Source organism: Eurosta solidaginis, chromosome 1, assembly GCF_040869045.1.
Source record: "Eurosta solidaginis isolate ZX-2024a chromosome 1, ASM4086904v1, whole genome shotgun sequence".
Lineage (NCBI taxonomy): Eukaryota > Metazoa > Arthropoda > Insecta > Diptera > Tephritidae > Eurosta > Eurosta solidaginis.
The window spans coordinates 71,164,839-71,177,585 of record NC_090319.1 but is presented as its reverse complement, the minus strand read 5'-3'; the positions used below and the strand labels follow the sequence as shown (position 1 = coordinate 71,177,585).

The 12,747-nt window shown below is 40.2% G+C and overlaps 1 protein-coding gene across 13 annotated transcripts in view; it reads right to left on the bottom strand.

Moving 5' to 3' along the window:
- The window catches only part of LpR1 (Lipophorin receptor 1), a 1,438,611-nt gene that overhangs the window by 340,956 nt on the left and 1,084,908 nt on the right, over nucleotides 1-12,747 (bottom strand). The gene's annotated exons all lie outside the window — the stretch shown is intronic.

Sequence of the window (12,747 nt, the reverse complement as noted above, 5' to 3'; positions counted from 1 at the left end):
TATTTTGTTGCACCATATCATTACTGAAGATGAATGTTGACATATGTTATTTATATACTGCAAAGATATTCAATTTTTTGTTAAAATTATTTTATTTATTTTATATTACATGTACATATGGTTCTATTCTGAACTAACTTTTCTTCGAGTTATGGCTCCCGAAACATAGAAAATTGCTTGGTCATAAAGGGGCGGTGCCACGCACATTTTTTTAAATTTGAAGTTTTTCCTATTTATTGTTATAAATCCACTTGGGAAATGAATACCATTGATCCAAAGCTCTTTTTTGCAAAGATGTAACTTATGTTATTCGTCCACGACCCTTTTAAAAATCTTTTATATAAAAGTGGGCGTGGTCCTTAACCGACTTCGTTAATTTTTCTTCAAAGCATTCCATATAGTAAAGGCAACCTCTCTGCCGAATTTTGTTACGATAGGTTTAACGATTTTTGATTAATAATATTTGTAAAATTGATTTTATCACAAGTGGGCAGTGCCACGCCCATTTAAAAAAATTTTGTTCAAATTTTTATCAAGAGTCTCAATATCAGTCCACGCGGCAAATTTGAACATTCTAGGTGTATTATTTACTAAATAATCAGCTTTATTTGTGTTTTCCAAAATGTTATATATGTAAAAAGTGGGCGTGGTTACCATCCGATTTCGCCCATTTTCATTACCAATCTATTCTGGGTTCGTGTACCAAATTTGGTGAAGATATCTCAATATTTACTCAAGTTATCGTGCTAACGGACAGACGGGCGAACGGACAGACGGACGGACGGACATGGCTTAAAAAATGAGTTTCGATCACGGATTGTAACGTTGGTTTTCGGGATCAATTTGGGACCCTTCTGGGATCTGGATAGCTTTCAGTATCCGTCCGAACATTTCTGGATGCCGTTAGGGTCCTTTCGGGACTTTTACGGGACTATTTCGGGATATTCTGGATGGTTTTCGAGATTCGTCTGTGACTCCGTTTAGATAATTTCGGGATCACTTTGAACCCTTCCGGGATCATTTCTGAATAGTTTTTGAGATCCGTTTGGGATACCGTCAGGGTTATTTTGGGACCTTTTCGGAACTATTTTGGGGTCAGTTCGGGACCCTTCCGGGATCATTTCTGGATGATTTTCGGGATTTGTCCGGGAATCTCTTCAGGGCAATTTCGGGACTTTTTTGGGACTATTGCGGGATAACTTTGGGGCACTTCCGGGATAATTTCTGGATAGTATTCGGGATCCGTCCAACATCTCGCCAGCGTCATTTTGGGACCTTTCCGGGACTATTCCGGGATAATGTGGGGATCCCTCCGAGACTAGATGGTTTTTGGGATTCGTCGGGGATCCCGTCGGGGTAATTTCGGGACTTTTTCTGGACTATATCAGGGTCATTTCGGGACTTTTGGGGGATCATTTATAGATGGTTTTCGTGATCCCGTCAGGGTCATTTCGTGAATATTTCGGTATCATTTAGGGACCCTTCCGTTATCATTTCTGCATGGTTTTCGGGATACCTCGAGGTCGTTTCGGGACTTTTTCGGGATAATTTTGGGACCCTTACGGGATCATTTCTGGAAGGTTTTCTGGATCCGTATGGGATCCCGTCGGGGTCAATTCGGAACTTTTTCGTGACTATTTTAGGATAATTTTAGTACCCTTCAGGGATCATTTCTGTGTCGTTCTCTGGATCAGTCTAGAATCGCGTCGTTGTCATTTCGGGACTTTTTTGGGACTATGTATTCCGGGACCATTTGGGGACCCTTCCGGGAGCAATTCTGGTATTCGGCATCCGTCCACGATACCGTAGGGGTAATTTGTGGATTTCGCTCATTTGGGGACCCTATCAGGTTATCAGCTATTTTTTTACTATTGCATAAGCAAAATACATTAGACAGACAAGTTTTTTAAACAGATAACTTGATAAGCAGGATAACGTGACTAGCCCATATGTTTTGTTTACTACTTGCGGACGGGGCCGCGGGTAAAGGCTAGTAATATTAAAATGCGAAAGTTTGGATGTTTGGATGTCCAGACGTTTGTCTTTGTTACTCAATCACGCAAGAACGGCTGGCCGTTCTTGACCCTTCCGGAAAATTTCTGAGTGATTCTTGAGATACATCCGGGATCCCGTCGGAGTTATTTCGGGACTATTCCGGGATCATTTGGGGATCTTTCCGGTATCATTTCTGGATGGCTTTCGGGATACCGTCAGGGATATTTCGGCACTTTTTCGGGATCATTTGGGGTTCTTCCGGTATCATTTCTAGATGGTTTTCGGAATCCGTCAGGGATCCCATCAGGGTCATTTCGAGACTTTTTCTGGGCTATTTCAAGATCATTTGGGGACCGTTCTCAGATAATATCGGGTTCCGTCCGGGATCCCGTCAGGGCGATTTCGGAACATTTTTGGGACTATTCCACGTTCATTTGGGAGTCCTTCCTGTATCATTTCTGGATGGCCGTCGGGATCCCGTCAGCATTATTTCGGCACTTTTTCGCGATCATATGGGGTTCCTCTTGCATAATTTCTGGATGGTTTTCAGGATTAGTCGGGATTTTTGGGACCCTTCCAGAATCATTTCTGGATGATTTTCGCGATCCATCCGCTATCCCGTCAGCGTCATTACGGGACTCTCTCGCTACCATTTCTGGATAGTTTTCGGGATTCATCTGGGATCACGTAGGGGTTATTTCGGGACATTTTCGGTATCCTTCCGAGATCATTTCTGGATCACGACAGGGTCAGTTCGGAACTATTTCAGAATCATTTGGGGACCCCTCCGACATCATTTCTTGATAATTTCCGGGATCCGTCCGGGATCCCGTGAGGGTTATTTCGAGCCCTTTTCTGAGATTATTCCGGGATCACTTATGGATGGTTTTCGAGATCCCGTCGTGGTCATTTCTGGACTATTTCGGGATCGATTCTGTATGGTTTTACCCTTCCGGGATAATTCCTGAGTAGTTTCCGGGATCTGTCCGGCGTCTAGTCGGGGTAATGTCGGGACTTTTTCGGCACTATTTCGGTATCATTTTGGCACCCTTCCGGGATCATTTCTGAGTAGTTTCCGGGATCCGTCCGGCGTGTCGTCGGGGTAATGTCGGGACTTTTTCTGGACTAAGTCGGGGTCATTTCGGGACTTTTACGGGATCATTTCTGGATGGTTTCCGGCATCTCGTCGGAGCCATTTCGGGACTATTTCGGGATCAATTCTGGATGGTTTTAGGAATCCCGTCGGGGTCATATCGGGACCTTCTCGGGACTATTTCGGGATCATTTTGGGATCCTTCTGGGATAATTTCCGAATGATTTTCCGTATGATTGCTATAGAAATCACTACATTTTACGAATATGGAAAGGATGAACAAACGTTTAAGTCCACAACCAATTAATGTCTCATTAACACAGGATCTTGATGATGTCAGCCCACTTAATTTCGAGCAATGGTGTTGCTCAAAACTTGATGCACTGCTCCCAACTCTGGTTTTGTTGCGGTATAAAATAGACAAATTAGCAGTTTGGAAACAGATAAAACTAACTAGTGTACCTTTTGTTCTTTTCTGTATTTAGTTATTAAAAATACAAACAGATAAAACTAATTAGTGTGACTTTAGTACTTTTCTGTGTTTATTCATTAAAAATACAAACAGTTAAACTAATTGGAGTACCTTTTAGACTTTTTTGTGTGTATTTATTAAAAATGCTATGGGATCATTTCTCAATTCAATAGCATAATTAAGCTGTGCAAATATACAAACAAACGACATGAAAATTGTCTTTTGAAAACAGCCAAATATTTTCTTTGTGCTCATTTCCTGAAATCTATAAGTTTGCACTTATTTTTTATTCACACAATCCACTAATGTATAAATAGCGCTGACAAAATATATCTTGATTTACTTAGTATTTGAGAAGCGCCTGAAAAAGTAATATTCTAACATGAATTTGCGAAACAAATTCACGCTCGTATTGGTCGCGCTTAGCTTCCGCTTCACCTACACGAATGCGGAATTTCAATTTCGCGGCGGTAAAGTTAGCAGCTCTAGAAGTTGTGTGGATACAGATGATCAATTATATGTGGTGGCAATATATCAAGCCAAAAAATATGTTTGCGTTGGTTCATTAGTTACTATGGAATACGTGGTTACCGCTGTAGATTGCATAGAAGATCGGCAAAACCTCAAAGTTAAAGCTGGTTCAAAGGAGCGACGGCAAGTTCGCGATAATTTTCCTGAAGTGTTTACCGCTGGAATGGATTTAGGTATAATTAAAGTGCACCCCGCCTTTAACCCAAATTCAGTACGAACAATAGAACTGTGCAAAACTGTATTACGACCATGGATGTCTATCCACGTTAGTGTATGGTATTCATTTAGGAATGATATTTGTCCTACTATCGAAACTATAACATCAAAGAGCACATGTGATAAAATAGTGAATGGGCAAAGGCAAACTACTCCAACAATTTCGATTTCGGGGCCTGGCCCAAAAACTGGAGCACCTGGCGTTGTGGACGGAGCTCTTTGTGCTGTGGCAGGATCTTATTCCCGTTCTATGTATATGGTATATACAGATTTATCTGCTGACAGTGCCCTTCAATTATTTATAAAGCGAAGAACGGAATGTCCATAAATTGTGATATAAATCAAATGCTGTCATAAAAGTATGCAACGTTTCTAAATTATTAGCACAGAGAGGGTACACTTGCAAACATCAGATTGCTGATATATTTCAATTAAAATGTTTTCCGTGAGGAGATGTACCTAAATTATAATTTGTTATTATTAAACTTACAACTGCTACAATCAAAATACTTCGTGAATTAAAAAGTCATTGCGCACATATTGTTGTAGCCATATCGGAGTATTACATATTACATGACTGCTGAGTTGATCGTCGCTCTATCTCGGCTAAAAACACAATTCCACAATTTTTTGTATGAATGCCCCAGCTCACGTCAAAATATTTCAAACTGTGCAGAGGTAGTGCGTTTTCGAAATGGTGGCTGAGATGGGGTGAAATTTCACTCAGCGGTCGAAATGGCGATGTTTTTATGGTATTAACTATTGCAAAGAAATGTCCATGATTACGATTTAATAAAAAGCTTTGGTTATATTCATCGAATTTGTGATAAATAAAGTTGTTACTTTCTTTACTGACTTCAATCAAACTCATATATTTATTTCTATTTCACCGATTATGAGTTGACAAACAATGAATACTCTTCTCATACTTCTTTTGTAATGAATGGATTTTTAAACAATAGGCAAACGGATGTGATCTGTACCGACTTCAGTAAAGCGTTTGACTCTGTCAATCATGAGCTTTTAGTTTACAAACTTGATTTACTTGGATTTCCGAAGCATTTACTTGCATGGCTCGAAAGCTATCTCGCGAATCGGACTCAACAAGTTTTGCTTAAAAACAGTCTTTCTAGGTTGTTTGATGTAACGTCTGATGTGCCTCAGGGTAATCATTTGGGTCCGTTACTTTTTACCTTGTTTATAAATGACTTACCACAAACTCGCATACATTCCAGAACTCTTATGTATGCGGATGATGTTAAACTTTGTTACTCATACTTGCCTTCGGAGTCTTCCCGTGTGGAGTTTCTTCGGGCAGACTTGGACTCATTTCAATGCTGGTGTACTGCAAATTTACTAGTTTTGAATTGTTCGAAGTGCAAACTAATGACATTTTACCGAGTAAAGCCTATTTTGACATCGTATACGTTAAACAGCACGCCTTTGGAGCGTAGGCGTTCTTTTTGATCCCAAACTGACTTTTAATACGCATATTTCATTAATGGTAAGCAAAGCAACGGGTATACTCGGTTTTGTGAAGCGATGGGCTAAGGAGTTTAATGATTCGTATCTGACTAAGAGCCTCTAAACATCGTTGGTACGACCAATCTTAGAGTATTGTTCGTGTGTCTGGTGCACAGGGTATCAAAACTTAACAAATCGTATTGAGTCAGTACAGAAGCAATTCATTATATTTGCACTACGTGGTCTTAACTGGGATTCTAGTGAGCATTTGCCACCATACAGAAATAGGGTTCTCGTTATAAATCTGCCAACTTTAGAAAATCAAAGAACTTTGCTCGGGGTAATTTTCTTTCACAAGCTCATTATGGACGAGATCGACTCACCTGATCTTCTTAGTCGACTAAATTTTGCTGTTCGTGGTAGAACGTCTAGACACTTTGTGCCTTTTTATTTACCACTTTGCCGGCAAAATTTTGCCAAAAATAATCCACTGCGAACCTGGTGTTCGCACTACAACAACTTGTATAACTGCATCAGTTTTGAATGTTCGTTTTCCGAGTTGCATACTTCAATACTGTCACGGCTGGCCCGATATTTTGTACTCTCTCTCTCATATATATGGTTGAATTTAATTATTTTTAATTGTAAGATTAATTGTATGTTTTATATATCTTAGTAGTCGACCGCTTTGTGTCTGCGTCGACTTTAATCCAAATAAATTTAATTAAATTAAACTAAAACTCATTGGCAACGGGCTGGTACAAATTTCGGAATAGTGTATCAGGAAGACTTGGGCAGCGAAAAGAGGCTACCGCCGCTGAGGTGTTGGAGGAGTGCAACAACTCTGAGAAGATTCAAAGGGAAATTAAAGCCACCATGGTGGAGTAAGGAGTTGATTTGCCTTACAGGGCAGGTAAAAGAGATTCTTAAGTTGGCAGAAGTTGCGGTAAACAAGGAGTGCTGAGACGAATATAGAGATCTATTGTGGAACTTTAAACCTGAAATAAACAGGTCGAAGAGAGTTTCATGGAAAAATTTCTGTGCGTACATCAAGTATGAATGAGGAGTTAATCTTTTCAGCACAACAACATACTTACACCAAAGGCAAGCCAATCGATACTGCATTGCATAGGGTGGTGATAGATATAGAGAAAGCCCTGGAACACCAAGAATATGCTGTATGTGTTTTTCTGTTGCTTTCAACAATATCTCGAAACGAGTAAACACAGACAGTCTCAACTCAATTAAAGTTCATCCCGACTTTACAAAATGGATCGGCTCGATGTTAAGCTGCAGAGTGATCACGTCGCAATGGGGTATAGGCAACAAAACCTGTAAACAGAGGAGCGCCGCAAGGTGGGGTTTTAGGGGCGCCCATAGCATTGGTGACGCTAGTCTAAATTAATGTTATAAATGTGAAGGTTTTTATGTTTGGATGTTTAGTTGTGTGGATGTCCATACGTTTGTCTTTGTGACTAATTCACGCAAGACCGGCTGGACGGATTTGGATGAAATTTGGCATACATATAGCCAATAGTCTAGAGGGATCTACTAGCTATATTTTTTTGAAAATGGGGAGGTCCTCATACCCTAGGAACAGTTATAATTTAATTATTGTATTTTTTCGTCTTTGTGGCTGAATCACACCAGAACGGCTACACGGATTTTGATGAAATTTGGGACACAGATAGACAATAGTCTACTGGCGAATTTTTTTTTTTTTTTTTGAAAATGGAAGGGGGGGGGCGGTCCCACGAACCTTCGAACAATTATTTTTAAATAATTTTTACACATTACAACTTCACGTTTACTGACATTCACCAATATTACAAACTCAATAGGTCAAATAAGTCGAGGGCTTACAAAATGAGCAGTGACACCCTCCGTCTCCTCACCAATTTCTGGATGGTTTCCGGGATCCCGTGAGGTTCATTTCGTCACTTTTTCGGAATCATTTGGCGACCCTCCCGGAATCAATTCTGGGTAGTTTCGGGGATCCGTCCCGGATCCCGTCTAGGTAATTTTGGGACTTTTTCGGGAACATTTCTGAATCCTTCCATTATCATTTCTGGATGGCTTCCGGGATACGTCCGGGATCCTGTCTGGGTAATTTCGAAACTTTTTCTGGACTATTTCGGGATCATTTGCGGAGCCTTCAGACTTAAATTCTGGACGGCTTTCGGGATCCGCCCGGGATACCGTCTCGCGTTTTCGGACCTTTTTCGCGACTATTTTTGATCATTTTGGGATCCCCCCGGGGCCATTTTTGGATAGTTTTCGGGTTTCGTCTGGGATCCCGTTAGAGTAATCTCGGGAGTTTTTCTCGACTATGTCAGGGTCTCTTCGGGACTCTTACGGGATCATTTTTAGATGGTTTTTGGGATCCCGTCAGGGCAATTTCGGAAATCTTTCCGACTATTTCGGAATCATTTGGGGACCCTTCCGGAATCATTTCTGGATTGTTTCCGGCGTCCGCCCCTAATTCTGTCTGGGTAATTTCGGGACTTTCGGGATAATTTGGGGACCCATTTCTGGAATGTTTCCGGGATCTGTCCGCGATTTCGTCAGGGTCATTTATGGACTTTTTCGGGAGAATTTGGGGATCCTTCGGTGACCATTTCTGAATGGTCAGAGTTATTTCGGGACGTTTTCGAGATCATTTAGGGATTCTTTCGGCATCACTAGCTTCAGCATCTCCCTAACGAGAGTAGATAAGGGAGGAACCTTTAGAAACCCTAGGTCAACAAACTGGACTAAACTCCAGAAACAGGTAGAAATGAAACTGGGACAACCCAAAGAGTTTGCCAATGTGGAAGAACGGGAGGAGTCTAATGAATTCCTAACTAGGACGCTTATAACTGCGTATAACAAAGCTTGCCCTCCAAGAAGATTCAGAGGAAAAGCAATGCCGCCATAGTGGATCAATGAGCTGAGTCTTCTAAGAAGAGAGGTAAAAGAAATGTTTAAGCTAGCAAAGACCGCGGAAAGCGATGCGTGTCAGGACGCGTACAGGGATCTACTGAAGATCTACAAGCGTGAAATTTCCAGGATGAAGAGAATCTCATGGAAAAGTTTCTGTACGGACATAGAGTGCGCCAACGGAACAGCACGGTTGAGAATAGTCCTAGCAAAGGGAAATATAGTCCAGGGACTAATAAAGAAAGAGAGCGGGGAATGGTCGCGTAGTAGTGAGGAATCCCTTGAGGTGCTTCTCGATATACATTTCCTATCGGCAGGTTGTTTAGAAGGCCAGAAGACAGCACTCGCACTTCGATCACGGAGCGGGTAGTGCCGGACTTGGTGACCGATCGGGCAGTGAAGTCGTTTTCTAAGTTTAAATCGCCGGGCCCAGATGGTATATTCCCGGCGATGCTACAAGTCTCAAGTAGGGCGGTGGTGCAAAGGCTTAAAATAATATTCGATGGGTGCATAAGACTGAATCATGTACCGCACTCTTGGAGAACTGCTCCTGTAGCTTTCCTACCTAATGTGGGAAAGATCGGTCACGTGTATGCCAAAGATTATAGAGCCATTAGCTTAACATTATTTCTGCTCAAACTCTTTGAGAGGCTGATAGATGTGTACATAAAGTCCAACGTGGATGAAAAGCTGCTCTCCACAACACAGCATGCGTACACCAAAGGCAAGTCGGTAGACACCGCATTGCATAGGGTTGTAATAAGCGTAGAGAAAGCCCTGGAATATAAGGAATATGCTCTTCCTTGTTAGACATTGCCGGGGCTTTCAGCAATGTCTCTAAATGGGCTATTATGGATGGTCTTAATTACATTAGAGTACGTCCAACCTTGACCAGTTGGATCGGCTGCATGTTAAATTGCAGGAAGATTCCATCACAATGGGGATTGTATGAGGCCACGAAATCAGTGGACAGGGGAACGCCGCAGGGAGGGGTTCTATCACCTCTGCTGTGGACGCTGGTCATCAAACAACTGCTCAGGTGATTTGATGAGGGACCCGTAAAATTTACGGCTTACGCGGATGACGTTACAATTGTCATAAGTGGAAAGTGCCTTCCAACGATTAGCTCTTTGATGGATCGGGCGCTTCGGGATATTCGTAACTGGGCATCAAATTTCGGGTTGAAAGTCAAATTGGTTAAGACGGATATGGTATTGTTTACAAAGAGGTACAAGGTCCCAACTTGGATCAGGCCTAAGTTAGGAGGGGTGACCCTACAGGAGAAACCTTGCACAAAGTTTCTAAGAATCATCCTAGATAGTAAGCTGTCATGGAAGCTCAACGTGGAGGAGAGGGTGAAGAAGGTTTCAACGGCACTTTATGCATGTAAAAGAATGCTGGGGTGTACGTAGGGCTTATCGCTCTCTCTTTCTCATTGGGTTTTTACAGCGATGGTAAGCCCTATCTACTATAGAGTTCTCGTTTGGTGGAAAGCCACACAAAAAGCAACCTACCTCAAAAAATTAGAGGGGGTATGCAGACTATTAATGCTTAGCATTACGGGAGCTCTGAAAACAATCCCGACAGCTGCACTGTATGCAATTCTGCACATTCCACCTGTAGACCTCGTAGCAAAGAACATAGCCTTAACAAGCGCAACCAGGTTCGATGCCTCAGGGCAGCTTGAGCGCCGACCATACGGCCATAGTAGTATAGCGTCATCATTCACAAGACGAACATACTACCTGATTCCCTATCTGCGCCTCGAGGGCGATCTTAAGGCCACAATAGAGGTGGAGGGTGCTCAAATGGCAGACGAGGCGATATATGTGTACACAGATGGTTCCAAAGTAGTGGAACTTGACACTTTTTCCCCGTGCTCTGGGATGTATTAACAATTTTTGTTGTTATATCGGCCTACTGATTTGTAAGATCGCGAGTTTGAATCGAGCTCAAGGCCTAACAATAAAAGTGAGAAAAACAATACAAGTGGGAAAAAGTGTCAATAAAATATGACACTATGGCATCATCGCCATAAACAAAGTCCAATTTTCACAACTATTCTGTAACAGATGACGCAGTGCTGTGAATATCAATTGGCAAGAACCAGAATTGAAGTAGGAATAATGAAGACAAACAAAAAACCGCTGTGGTGGCTGAATGGTTATAGCAGCGGCGCCTAAACGTTGCCAATGAAGGAATTTAGCAGTTCCCGAAATGGATCTATACAACGAGCTTTGGCAGTTGTCTAAATTTTTTCTTTCTTCTATTCTAATTTAAAAATTTTTTCAATTAAGAAAAAATATATTATAACAATAATAATGATAAAATAATTATTGTTAGGCCTTGAGTTCGATTCAAACTCGCGATCTTACAAATCAGTAGGCCGATATAACAACAAAAATTATTCGTAATTAAAATTCGGTATGTTTTATCTTTAATATCTAACACAACCTTTTCGTTCTATTTTAGAGTTTTTTTAAATGAATCGTGTAATGACTTGTTATAACTATAATTACACTTTTTGTAATATTTTAACCAACTAAATACCCGAAAATGCAAAAATATTTTCGTCTAAAAAATTCTCTTTGGTTTTAGCTGATGGTTGTTCCACCCCTTTGTTCTATGAGTAGTAATTCCTTCACACCTGTCATATAAATTAATTTAACTTAAAACAAAATGTATTTTTTTAATTCGAAAAAACTGTATACTATTCACGTAAGCGTGCCCTTTATGTTATTAGCTCATTTAGTCCTTTTTTACTCTATTAAAAAATAAAATACAAAATAATTTTTAAACAGATGACTTGAGGCTGAAGTGAATAGCCCATATATATTATTTTCTCACTGCGGATGGGGCCGCGGGTAAAGGCTAGTACTTATATAAAAATGATTTTCTATGGGCTAGATGCGCTAATACTCAAAACAGCTCGACTGATTTAAAATTTTTTTGTTTCGTTCGTTATTGTTCAAAAATTATCTTAAGACACATTTTTAGAAAAGTAGGCAGCGCTTCGACTCCTTTTAGGAAAAATTTAAATTCATTTTGTCTTCAAAATTATTTGAATAAGAGACCCAAAATTTATTAAAGAGAGTGGGCGTGGAACTAAATAAATGAGGTGGAAGTGGGAGTGAGAGTGGGAGTGCAAGTCGAAGTAGGAGTGAGAGCGGAAGTGAGATTTAAAACTGCGATTGGAGTTGGATTGGAGCGGAATGGGAATGGGAACGGGAGTAAAAACAGGAGTGAGAGTTGGAGTGGGAGTGAGAGTTTAAGTTGGATTAAGAGTGACAGTGTGAGTAGGAGTGTCTCAGCGATTGGTGATTCAAATACAGTAAAAAAGCAGATCCCGATTATAAAACATTCGCTTAACTTCGTTGGAGACTATTGTAAGTTTTTCTTGCACACGTTGCCTTTTTTACCTTAAGATATATCTTTTTACATAGATATGCAAATGTGTTTACAAAAATATGATGCTATAATCTTCTTCAGGATAATATCACGTTTGCAAGACTTTTGAGTATCTTTATCGCCGATGTTCTGACAAAAAACACTAAGTCCAAAATAATTTCATGACTTAAGCCTGTAATAATAAGGTTCTTATGTGATCCAATGATTCAGTTATAAGTATTACATGCTGAAATGGGCTTAATGAGGTTTGCCTTTTGAAAACTGTTTCTTTTTTAGAACTTTTGCTGTCATTAACTCAAATGCTAAAAGTGGACTTAGTGACTTTTGCTTGAATGCCAATGATATGATGAAATGTGGTTATATTTACAACATGTTGCGTGAAAGGGAACTGATATGTAGGGGTTTAACAATATGTTATAAGTTTTTCAATTGTCAGAGTTTTTTAAATTCACTTATTTATGAAAATATAATGGTTTATGATACTAAGTGAATTAACAAAGTGTCGTATAATGTCATATTGGCATAGTATCAAAATCTTCAGTTTGCACTTAATTTTATGAAATTGTGAAAATATCACAACTTATCACACTATGTGAATTCCCTAATTATGTTTAATTGCCATTTATTATTTTCTAATTTATTATTATTT